This window comes from Notamacropus eugenii, chromosome 5 (genome assembly GCF_028372415.1).
Source record: "Notamacropus eugenii isolate mMacEug1 chromosome 5, mMacEug1.pri_v2, whole genome shotgun sequence".
In the NCBI taxonomy this organism is placed as follows: domain Eukaryota; kingdom Metazoa; phylum Chordata; class Mammalia; order Diprotodontia; family Macropodidae; genus Notamacropus; species Notamacropus eugenii.
The window spans coordinates 106,474,607-106,488,014 of NC_092876.1; the positions used below are offsets into that span (position 1 = coordinate 106,474,607).

General features: G+C 39.7%; 1 pseudogene; it reads left to right on the forward strand.

Moving 5' to 3' along the window:
- The first annotated feature begins 1,195 nt into the window (after nucleotides 1–1,195).
- On the forward strand, nucleotides 1,196–13,151 carry LOC140507655 (ferritin heavy chain pseudogene; annotated as a pseudogene).
- The last annotated feature ends 257 nt before the right edge of the window (nucleotides 13,152–13,408 follow it).

Sequence of the window (13,408 nt, forward strand, 5' to 3'; positions counted from 1 at the left end):
CTTGTCAATAATTAGAGGGTAACTGAAAGTTACTGCTGTTATAAGAAATAGATCATTCCCCCAAGGAAAATCTTAGAGTGTCCTTCCCCCCCCCCCCCCCTCCCATCTTTTAGTTTCATTAGTAGTGAGATCTATGTGATTCAATTGCTCTAATACAGGGTTCTTGAACTAGGGTCCAGGGACTTCCAAGGGATACATGGATAGGTTTTAGGGGGTCCATGAACATAGATAGGAAAAATTACAGCTAACTTTTCCACGTCCTGACTTTCCCCATCATGGTTTCGATATATTGTGGGTCAGCATAAGAAATTAAATGGGAATTTGGGGGGAGTTTTGTGGAAACTGAAGATGACATGTGAAGTCCAGCAGATGACACAAAAAGTTTCGAAACTCAGAAATGCATAAAATATATTTATAGTATTGTATAGCATCACCATAATTTATCTTTCAATAACATAATAATTCAGACTTCTCGGGTACAAAGAAATTTTATGGAGATTTTTGAGATTATGGGGTGTCATATACCTGACCCTCATGATGTGGAAGGGATAACTGTACATATTCATTTTTCACTAACCTTTGGTTTCCATTGTGGTCCTATGTATTTTGTTTAATGTATCAAAAAAAATCATGCTGAGAAGACATCCAAGGCTTTATCAAATTGCCTATGAGGTCTATGACCCAGAAAGAGTAAACATGCCCTTTTCTAATTGTAGTGTATCCAGTCATTGGTCACTGAATAAGCCTCTCACAGTTAGAATGCCAAAATTAAATAAATGTTAATAAATGGTCTAAAAAATGCTGTAATTCTTAGCATCCTTTGCTCCCTTTCCCATCATGCTGCTACTGTTACCATAGAAGCAAAGAGGGATCCTGGAACATTTTGTACAGTTTTTTTCCCTTTGTTTCATTGGTCACCCAATTTAGCTAGACTGGTCATTAGAAAGCATGCACAGTCTGAAACCAGGGCTGTACTCAAAGCCTTTTCATTATCTAGTGCTTGCCAGTCCTTGAGCTCCGTTGTCATAGCCTTGGAACGTTACTCCATACTACACTGGAGTGGGATTCTGTCCCATAAAGTACATATTGAACTGCTGCTATATGCCCAGACCCATGGTGGATATCAAAGGCACATCATAAGTTTCTATCAAGGAACTTAAAACTTAGGAGTTTACAAGAAGTATGAGCAAAGGAGATGCAGGTGCAGTCAGAGAAACAGGAGAAGAATAGATGTTACCGGGCCCTGGAAATCAGGAGGTAGAGAATTACAAGGAGCAGGAGGTGATCCACAATTTTAACAGTAACAAAGAAGTTGAGTTCCTTCCGGTGCCTCCCTTGGGGGGGGAGCTTTGAGGGATGAGCATTCCCCTCCTGCCTCTGCTTCTGACTTCCTGGACTTTGCCTCCACAGCCCAGTGATGGTACTTCCTCTCCTTCCCCCATGCCCTCTTTCAGCCCTGCTTTGTGTATTGTCGTCTCCAGTTAAAATGCAAGCTCACTGAGGGCAGGGATTCTTTTTACCTGTATTTGCATCCCCAGCACTTAGCCACAGATCCTGGTACCTAGTAAGGGCTTAAAAATGCTTGCTGCCTAGATCTGATTCTGTTATTTACATTGTACACAATTTTAATTGAAAAGTTTGTCTTTTGCCTTGCTGTGACAATAGGTTATGTCTAGGGGTGTGTGTGTGTGTGTGTGATGTGAATTTTGAAAGATGATTCCTTTAAGTACCATATCTTCAAGGTATGGCTTTGTGACTTTGCATGCAATCTTGTGACTTTCCATAATGGCTGGCATATTCCTACTGAAGAAGTAAAAAACCAAACCACAAAGTTAAATACAAATTATTTTAAGTCATCTGGTATTCTAGGTAATCTGCATAACTCTACCCTTACCCCCTCCCATCCCTACCCCTATTAGCACAATCAAGAATTGCTTTCATCTAAATTTGGTGCACCATACAATGATCCAAGACAATCCCAAAGGACGAATGATGACACATACTATCTGCCTCCAGAGGAAGAGCTGATATTGAGTGAATACAAACTAAAGCATGCTATTTTTCATTTTCTTTCTTTCACTTTTTTCTTTGAGTTCTCTTGAACAAAATGACTAATATGGAAATGTTTTATGTGATTTCGCATGTACAACCTATATGTGACTGCTTACCATCTCAGGGAGGGAGGAGGAGAAGAAAGGAGGGTGGAAGGGATAGAATTTGGAATTCAAAACCTTAAATAAAAATATTAAAAAAATTAAAAAAAAACATTTGTAGAACTAAAAAATAACAAATTTGGGGCAACCATAATCACTCAATAAAGACATGGTGCTAATGATTTAGAATCATTGAGACTCGGTATATGTCTATCCTATACTTCTCCTTACTAGATTTTGATAGCCTCATACTCTCTATGTGGGCTCTCTGGTTTATGAATAAAAGCTTAATGGTCAGAGCCAGAGAGGCTGTGATGGAACTGTTTAGGACGCTGTCTAGCAATTTCAGCAGAGGCTCAAAGACAGTTTGGGTTGAGGAATAATGTCTCTTTGCATTTCCTGTGGAATTTATATTCTAGGCTGAGAGTGAACTTCACCACTACTTAACTGTTATAATCCAGAAGCCCCTGTACTCAAAGGATAGGGGAAAATGAGGAAAGGTCCAGCTAAGAGGCATTTAAAACAGAGACTTAACTAAAAAAGTCACCTGTCTCAAAGTGGTAATTATTTCTAATAGCTTTTAATAAATTTCTTTTAAGCCAAAGCCAGTTTTTATCTTCTTAGGCAACCAGGGATGAATAAGCTATTTCAAATGGGAACTGGTAAAGGGATGCCCTCAAGACAGTTGCCCTCAAAGTCAATGCCAAGATGTGAGTAGGGAACACTAGGTGAAGACAGATGACAGATAGGACGAAGAAGAAACCATTGTCAGGATATCCTCCAGATAAAGGGGTAGTGGACAAAATCAACATTTTCTTAGACCACCTCTGACCAAGCCATTCATTGGGAAGAGAAGTTGTTTTTATTTGATTTGGTTGTCCATTCTTTCTATAAGCATTTTTGTTTCACTTTTTGAATTTTGGTGGTTTTTTGGAGGCAAATGGGGTTAAATGACTTGCCAGTAAGTGTCTGAGGCCACATTTGAACTCACTTCCATCTCATTGAAAGACCAGTGCTTTATGCAATGAGCATTTAAAAAACTGGATTGTAATTATCCAGGATGGAAGACTGCCTCTTCCAATGCAGACTGGAAACTTGTTTTAAGTTTTAGAGAGTTACCTGGGTCACTGAAGAGTTAAGTGAAGTGAACAGGGTGACACAGCCAATATGTACCAGAGGTGAAATCTGTCCCCAAGTAAGTCTTCCTGACTCTCAGACCTCTACTACTCTACCTTGATCCTCCAAACAAGCATTTTCATGTGCCATATACCATGCTAAATATTGGAAGTACAGAGATAAAAATGAGACAGTCCTTGACCTCAAGGAGCACACATTCTATTGGTAAAGGACAATGTGTACACAGATAAATAAGTACAAATATATGTAAAATTATTTCAGGAGGGACTCTAGCAGCTGGGAGAATCAGGACTGGCCTCATGGAGGATATAGTTCTTGAGCTGATCCTTAAAGGAGGCTATTGAGTGCTTTGACCTGGATGTGACTCTCCTGACTTTTCATCATCAGGGAGCTATAGCGAGTATTCCTAGATGCTGCAAAAGCATTCCCTCCATAGGATGCTGTGTTTGACCTCAGCCCCAGGTGGCCACCAAGAATCGAAAGATTTAAACTTTGAAGGAAAGTCTTCTAAAAGACCATTGGAAATAATGATTATTTTTACCTATTGCAGTTACCCTATCATTTTAAACAAGACCTCTATTTTGAAAAAAAACCCAATGGCTTCCTGCAAGACAAGGGATCATGAAACTAGGCTTTGGAGTTGGAAGGGAGCCTAATGATCATCTCAGCCAGTGGCGTCAACTCAGATAGAAAGGAGGATCTGGAGAGAAGGATCCCTGCCCATGCAGAATGACTTAGAAAAACACATACTAACATTATCCATGGATATTGCTATTCTTTTGTTCTCTTTTATTTATTTTGTTCAATATTTCCCAATCACATTTAAATCTGGCTCAGCCCTTGGGAGTGCTGCTCTCTCAGGGCAGCCTGTGTGTTTGATGCCTCTCATCTAGTCCAGTCCCCTCATTGAGAAACCCAGGGTCCAGAAAACATTGGCCAAGGTCACATAGCTAGTTAAGAGAAAAACTAGGAGTCCAACCCAGGTCCTTTCATTCCAAACCTAGAGTTCTTCCTGCTATTATCACTCCCACCCACCTTTTTGCCAAGGGAAATGACTCAAAGCTCAGGTCAGTTTTACTGCCTGAAGATGAGGAGTAAGTACTATAAGGGTTTACAGGAATATGCAAACTTGTTACTGGGTGCCTAGTATCCTGATGCCCCTTTAGCTACCCAAGGCCTCAACTGGGGTACCTATGTTCAGTGGTATGATGATAAATGTATAACATTCAGCTCTTGAAAAAAAACTACCACAACACAATTATAATTTTAATCTGTATTATTATCAAGCCGCTAGGTATAACAGTGGATAGTGGAGTCCGAAAGACTCCTCTTCATGAGTTCAAATCTAGCTTCAGACACTTACTAGCTGTGTAACCCTGGGCATGTTGCTTAACTCTGCTTGCCTCAGTTTTCTTGTCTATAAAATGAGCTGGAGAAGGAAACAGTAAAGCACTCCAGTGTCTTTGCTAAGAAAATCCCAAAAGGGGGAGATGAAGAGTCGGACAGGACTGAGCATCAACTGCATTATTAACATTCTCAATTTCTTAATCCTAGAGAATCAGTAAAGCAATAAATCAAGTCCTCATTTGTAAAAGTTACTGATTTCTAAGGTATAAATGCTCACATTGAAAATTCAACAATTGGCTTCTCTCCCGAACAAGTCCAAGCTGGCCTCAGCAGGCTGCTGCCTGTATGTCTCAAACAGCACACTGTGTGCCTCACCTCTTCCTCTCTCTCAGGTTCATTTCTTCAGAACCTGACTCTCAACCTTCTCTGCCCTGCAGGCAGTTGGATATAGAGAGGGAGAAGGACTGGACCTGGAATTTCATTAGTATAGGGAATTCCCAGATGAGGGAACTCCCTCTATCTATTCAATTTGGCACCTTTTCTGCAATTTTAAGTCTTAATCTTTGTGTGTGTATATGTGTCATGGACTGGTGAAGCCCACCGATCCCTTTTCAGAAGAATGTTTTTAAATGCATAAAATATAATATATAGTATTACAAAGGAAATCAATCACCAAAAATTTCATGGACCCTCTGACCTGTGAAATCTATCCACGGACCCAGATTCTCTGTCTTAGAGAGCTACCTAGAGCACTAAGATATTAAGTGACTTGCCCAGGTTCATGCACACAATATGTCAGAGGTGAGACTTTAACTCAGATATTTCTGGCTCCCAGGTTAACTCTTTATTCCCTCTAGCATGCTGCCCTTCATGCCCCAATGAGAGAGTACGTAAGTGCTCCCACTGAGTTCAAGTCATAAGGATGAGGCAAACTACATCCTTGGGATTGAAAGAAATTGGTGGAAGTGATTGTTAAGCTTCTGTCAACAATATTAAAAAAACACACAAACAAGAACAAAGCTAAGAGAGAGAGAGAGAGAGAGAGGAAGAAGAAGAAGGAGGAGGAAGAGGAAAGAAAGAGAGTTAAGGGAGAGAGGGAGGAGGGAGGAGGAATAGAGAGAGGGAAAAAGAAAAGGGAAGAAGAGGGGAGAGGAATAGGGAGAGAGAGGAAGTAGGGAAGAGAAAGAGAGAGAGGAAGATGGAGAGGGAGAAAGGGGAAAGAGGAATAGGGGAGAGAGGGAAAGGAAAAGAGAGGAGCAATAGTGGGAGAGAGAGAGAGAGAAGGAGGAGAAGGGAGGAAAAAGAGTCAGGGGAGGGAGGAGGGAAAGAGGAGGAGTGGAAAGAGGAAGAGGGAAGGAGAAAGAGAAAAGGGAAGATGAGGGGAAAGAGGAAGAGAGAGAGAGAAGAAAGAGGGAGGGAGGAAGAGAAAGGAAGTGAGGAAGATTGAAAATGGGGAAAGAGGAGGGAGGGAAAGGAAAGGAGAGGAGGGAGAAAGGGAGAGAGAGAGAGAGAGAGGGAGAAAAGGGAGAGAGAGAGAGAGGGAGAAAGAGAGAGAGAGAGAGAGAGAGAGAGAGAGAGAGAGAGAGAGAGAGAGAGAGATTCAGATTGATTGTTGGTCAAAAGGCTCTCCTGGAATCTCTCACCTACCACACAGATGGCTACCAATTCTCCTGAGGTGTGTGACTGGAAGGGTTTCTTCTCCCTCGAGAAAACTAAACTGCTTCGTGTCCTTTTCCTTTTGCCTTTGAGCGTCTCCATCAAATCTCTGAATTCCCTAGCAATAAATTGCAGTGCTAGGCAGAGGCTGTCATTCCTCCGACTTCCCTCTTAGAAGGTACCTTAGTAACCTCCCCCTGCAGTCTGTTTCCCTCTGTTCTCACCAGTGAGAGATTCATGGCAGATAATTCTCTTTACAGCTCTGTCGATTGAAAAAAAAATCATTCCTCTTCTCTAGGAATATAAAAGGTTTGAGGTGGGAAAACCCCCTGCAAATATTTCTCTTCTTCCTCAACACAGCAAAATTTCTGTAATCCCTTAGTTGCTCTACCTAATGCTTTAATACTATAACTGGCTATGTCTGTATTTTAGTATTTTAAAATCAGGTTCTTGCTTTTTTTTCTTGTGTTGTCTTTTCTTCCCTATTGAAGTGTAAGCTCTTAGAGGCCACCAACCAAGTATATTTCCTTTTTAATGGCACAGTTGCTGTTTCAGTGGGAGATAAATGACTACTGTAGTATTATTTTATCTGACTCTTGTATTTTGACCAACAAGCTAGTGGTGGAGGAAACTGCTATATTGGCTTCAGGGATGTCTGGTGTCAGGGAGATCTGCATCCTAATCCTTCCTCAGACATCTATTAGGCACTTGAGTGGAGAAGAATCATAGGAGAAGACAGGAAGGAAATAAGCATTTATATAGTGCCTACTGCATGCCAGGCACTGTGCTAAATGCTTGAAAAAGATTATCTCATTTGATGTCATAGGATCATAGATTTAGAACTGGACCTCAGAGATCACTCAATCCAAGTCTTGTTTCACAGATGCTGGAACTGCTAGGTCCCAGGACAGAAATGACTTTTGTCCAAAGTCATGAAGCTGTAAGCATCAAAGACAGGATTTGAGCCTGAGTCTTCTGACATCAGAGTCATTACTTTTTTCTTCTTAATCTCTCAGAGGCTTAGTTTCTTCATCCATAAAATGATGTAGTATCTGTGTGGTATCTCCTTCCCTCATTGAGGTTGTGAGAGAGGTACTTGGCAAACCTGAAAGTACCTTATAATTTTCTTTACAGTTGTCTAACTTTGATATCTTCAAATATTTCCTGTTCCCAATGGGTGGACTCCACACACAGAAAAACAGGATTAAATGGAATTCAACAAGTAAATATTAAGTGCCTAGTGTATGCAGAGCCCTATAGATACTGGAGATACAAAACCCAGTCCCTGCCTTCAAAAATCTTACATTCTAGGGGGGGAAGGAATATAATAAACAAATAAATACATGGGTAGATACAATAAATAACTAATGCAGATAAATAAGCATAAGGTAATTGCGGGAAGGGGAGGAGCACAAACAACTGGGACAAGCAGGGAAGATGTCTTATAGAGAAGGAAGTTCTTATGCTGTTTTGTAGGTATACCTTTGATTGAACTTGAAGTTTGGGGTCCCCAGGGAAAGCAACTGCTACCACTCTCAAGGTTTTCCTGTAAGTTTAGTTGAGTCTTATATAAAGGTCCCCTATGTATAAGTCTGTTCTGGTATTTAGAGTTAGATTGTCATGGAGAGTGGTACCTCGGACAGCACTCCCACATGTTGGGTTTGATAGAGGTCACCACATGGCAAGAATATAAGGGAGAAATAGGAAGATAGATATTTGTCAAAGATCAACAGACATCACTTCCTCTGTCTGATCATAATCAATACATATCTCACAAATCAACAGACAGGTCCAACTGTCTGACCATAGTTACTAGAGAGGAAAACACTAATATCTGGGTTTTCAAAGCCAGGGGGGCTCCTTAACAGATTCCCAAGAGTCTCTCATCTGATACACAAACCTTCTTCCAAAAATTAAAAATTAAGCCCCAAATTAAACCTCACCCTCAGAGTATTTATACACTTTTCAGAGCCAGAGGGCATGACCCTCTGATCTAGAGCCTCAATAGAAAAAACAAAAGTTACTTGGGACCCTCCTACAAAACAACTCCCCTAGTTAAGCTTGCCTTAATGGGCAGGTCCTTCAATGGATGGGGAAGATCCTCTTTAATCACGTTATTCAGAGGCATTATACTTCTTGGTATAAACAAAAACAGCAAAAGATCCTACTTTGCTAGCCCTCACAAGCTCTACTAAGGAATCCAAAAGGAATCCATGTATAAGGTATATGTATGTGGCCTGAGGGTTTAATCTTTTTCTTCCCTTGGGGAGTCTGCATAAAATTGCCTTTAGGTATAGCTCTCTGATGGAGGGGTCATCTTCTGCTAGTATAGGCTGCTTCTCCACTGAGATAGGCCACTCTGTGCGCTGATTCTTCCTCAGGTTCAACTGCAAGTGCAGAATCTCTCCAGACCTCTCAATAGCCACAAGGCCACTGCTTGGTCAAGGTTGCTAATTGATCAACTTCCTACTCTGGAAGGTGGCTCCAGCCAGCTACCATTTCTAGTGGAGTTCTAGTGAAATCTTCTACTGATTTTACTCATAGGTGGAATGTCTGATGTAACATTTAGTGAGTCCTCTTGATCTCCTGAACTCAGTGGCTATCTTGGGCATACCCATCTTACGATACTCATTCACTTAAGATCAGGAAAGAATAAGCACAAAAGAAACAGAAACTCCATGTGCTCATGAGCATGTGGCAACCAGGTGGGAGACTAGTGTCAGCTATTTCTTCTCAAAGCAGTCCTCCTTATTCTCATGCACCTAGGGAAAAAATGGAGAGATGAATGGGTCTCTCCTTTTGTATACTCATGAGTTGGGTTGGAAGCAAGTAATATCTGCACTTGCTCTATGTAGCCCTCCAGGAAGGGCAAATCTGAGAATGTTCCCTCAGTTACATAAGGAAGAAGGGTCACTAAGAAGTAGAGGAATTGATAATATTCCAGGTTTGGGGGACAGCCTGTGTAAAAAACACAAAGAAAGGAGATGGAATGTTTTAAATAAGAAATAGCAAATTGGTCAATTTGAGTTGTTAGCAGAGATTATCAGACTAGTGACATAAAAACAATTGTGTTAAGTCTCACAACCTTCATTTGGAGGGTCCAGTGTTTGAAAGTAGATTTTTTGGCATCATTCTGCCTTTAAACTTCACTGCATTCTCATGGATCTGTGAACTCTGTCTGCAAGAGAAGATAGCTATGCTTTCTGGCAACTCTTCTAACACAATTCCTTTGCTTATAGCCAATTGTTGTTTCTAGCCAATTGCATAATTAAAAAAAAGTGGTATACCCGAGACTTCTGTCAATTTTTGTGGAAGAAAAAAAATGCACATAGACACACTCCCATGTGAAGTACTTACGGGCTATTAGATGAGATTGTTCTTTAGTTGTTGTACAATTGTTTTTAAGAGAGTCATTAAAATATTTGAAAAATAACAAAGGGTTCTACCTAGACTCCTAGAGAAAGGTGATTGTTCAAAATAGAGACTACCTGAGGCATAGCAGACCTGGTTCTTCCCACCTGACTCCTATATAAATTCAATAGCACATCAAGGGTTTATTCTGTGACTACTTCCTATTATAAGGCAAGCCATAGAGGAGAACACTATGGCTTCCTCCTGTTTCCTGGCTTCTTGTACTTTGCTCCTTTTTAAGCTGCTGCCTTTAAAAACATTTTCAATTAATTTATTAATTAAAACATTCTTGTCTTTTTAAATTTTGAGTTCCAAATGCTCTTCTTCCCTCCCTTCTCCTCCCCCCTTCACCAAGAAGGCAAGCAATATTATATCAATTATACATGTGAAATCGTGTAAAATATTACCATGTTAGCCATATTGCAAATAAAGCAGAAAAATAAAATAAAATCAGGCTTCAATTTACACTTAGAGTTCATCCATTCTCTCTCTGGAGGTGGGCAGCATTTTCTTCGTGAGTACTTTGTAATTGTCTTGTAGTCAAGTCTTTCACAGTTGATCATTACAACATTGCTATTACTGTGCATAATGATCTTCCAATTCTTTTCCTTTCATTTTTTATCAGTTCATATAGGTCTTGCCATGTTTTTTCTGAAAGCAGCCCTCTCTTCATTTCTTATATAGCACAATTGTGATGGCTCAGGAGGAGAAAGTGAGGCTGGTGATCTTGCACAGCCCTCACTCACTCAAAACAAAATCAAGTGCAAGTCATGTCTTCATTTCTCTGATGTTATGGTCTTCTTCAAAAATGAAGGATGAACAAGCACAATTGTACTCCATCACAATCACATGCCACAACTTGTTCAGCCATTCAGCAATTGATGAGATTCCCTCACGTTCCACGTCACCACAAAAAGAGCTGTTATAAATATTTTTTGTACATATAGATCCTTTTCACTTTTTCTTTAATCTCTTTGGGATATAGATCTAGCAGTGGTATTTTTGAGTCAAAGGGCAGAAAAAGTTTATACCCCTTTGGACATAGTTCCAAATAATTCTACAGAATAATTGGACCAATTCACTACTCCACCAATTGTTCATTAATATACCTATTTTCTCTTATCCCCTCCAGCATTTATCATTTTTCATAGGTGTGAAGTGGTATAATAAGAGTTGCTTTAATTTACATTTTCTAATCAATATTGATTTAGAGCAATTTCCATATGACTATAAATAGCTTTGATTTCTTCTTCTGAAAACTGCCTCTTGGTATCCTTTGATCATGATAATGGCTTTTGTTTTTATAAAATTGACTCAGTTCTCAGTTCTCTTTGCCTAAGAAATTTGCTGTAAAATTTTTTTATATTACTTCATTGTCTATGGTACCTTATAGCAAAATGTAGTTTCCCTGATTTTCTCTTTTAATTAGGTCTCTTTTTGCTTTTGCTTTGTCTGAGATCAGGATTGCTACCCATGCCTTTTTTTTTACTTCTGCTGAATCATATTAGATTCTGCTCTGCCTTTTATTTGAACTCTGTGTGTCTTTCTGTTTCAAGTGTATCCCTTGTAAACAACATATTATTGGATCCTGCTTTCTAATCCATTCTGCTGTCCATTTCTGTTTTATGGGTGAGCTCATCCCATTCACATTCAGAGTTATGATGACTGTGTGTTTCCCTCCATCCCATTTCTTCTTTTTGTTCTTGTTCTTTTTGTTCTTGTTCTTATTCTTCTCCTTCCTTCCTTCCTTCCTTCTCACTCTCTTTCTTTCCCTTCCTCCCTCTCCCCTTTCCCTCCTCAAAAGTCTATTTGACTTCTAACCACTGCCCCCTTTAATCCACCCTCCTTTTTATCATTCCCCCCATCCTCTCCTATATTTCTATTGAATAAGAGAGATTTCTATACATAAATTAGTGTATATATATTCTTCAGTCTTTGAACCAATTCTGATAAGTGTGAGGTTCAAGCATTGTTCTCCCCCTCATTTTTTCCCCCTATGGTAAAAGTTTTTCCTTGTGTGCCTCTTTTATATGAGAAAACTTTCCCCATTTTACCTTTCCCTTCCCCTTTTCCCCAGTGCATCCCTCTTTCTCACCCCTTTATTTTTTTTGGAGATTATTCTGACATAATCAGTCCATGCCCTCTGTCTATTTAAACTTTTAACAGATCTAATAATGATAAAGTTCTTAAGAATTACATGAATCATCTTCCCCTATAGGAATGTAAACAGTTTAACCTTATAGAGTCCCTTATGATTTCCCTTTCATGCTTATCTTTTTATTTATATCTTTATGTCTTGAGTCTTATGTTTGAATGTCAAAATTTCTACTCAGCTCTGGTATTTTCATCAGGGATACTTGAAAGTCCTCTGTTTCATTAAATATCCATTTCTCCCCAAAAGATTATACTCAATTTTGCTGGGTAGGTTAATCTTGCTTGTAATCCTAGTTCCTTTGCCTTCTAGGATATTACATTCTAAACCCTCCACTCCTTTAATTAAATCTTGTGTGATCCTCACACAAGTGATCCTCACTCTAGCTCCACAATATTTGAACTGTTTCGTTTTAGCTGCATGCAATATTTTCCCCTTTGACTTGGGAGCTGTAGAATTTCGAAATAATATTTCCTGGAGTTTTCATTTTGGGATCTCTTTCAGGAGGTGGTCACAGGATTTTTTCAATTTCTATTTTACTCTCTGGATCTAAGTTATCAGGGTAGTTTTTTTTTATAATTTCCTGAAATATAATGTCTAGGCTCTTTTTTGATCATGGCTTTCTGATAGTCTGATAATTCTTAAGTTATCTCTCCTCAGCCAGAAGTGCAGGGAAGGGGAGTCACTGTGGTTTCCTTCTTCAACAGTGCTTGAATGGAACCCACTGCTTGATTTCTTAGGCACCTCTCCACATTCACCTCCACTAACCAACACTTCTCAGGTCCTACCTTTCAAGTAGCAGTGCTGCCATCAACCAGCAGATCAACCTAGAGCTCTATGCCTCCTATGTCTGCTTGTCCATGTCTTACTACTTTGACCAAGATGACATGGCATTGAAGAATTCTGCCAAGTATTTCCTTCACCTATTCCATGAGGAGAGGGGGAATGCTGAGAAGCTGATGAAACTCCAAAACCAACATGGTGGCCAGATCTTCCTGCAAGATGTACAGAAACCAGACCAAGATGACTGGGAGAGTGGGATGAATGCAAAGGAGTATGCTCTGCACTTGGAAGAAAATGTCAATCAGTGATTACTGGAATTGCACAAGCTGGCAAGCTGACAACTCCCATTTATGTGATTTCATTGAAACCCACTACCTGGATAGAAAGGTAAAGTTCATCAAACAACTGGGTGATCATGTAACCAACCTGCGCAAAATGGGGGCCCTGATTCTGGTGTAGCAGAATATCTTTTTGACAAGTACACCCTTGGAGACAGTGACAATGAGAGCTAAGTTACACCTGGCTTCCCCACACTTGGGAACTGTAGGTGTGACTCCTACTCTTTCAGTGCATGGATATTTTGGTTTTCTGGCCTTTTCATAATCTGTATCAAAAAACTACCACTATCTACATCCCAACAAAATGACTTGGTACTGATGAAAAAAAATTATCTCTCCTCAATCTATTTTTTAGGTCAGTTGTTTATCCTTTTAGAATTTTTGCATTTTCCTCTATTTTTTCATTCTTTTGACTTCATTTTATTGTTTAT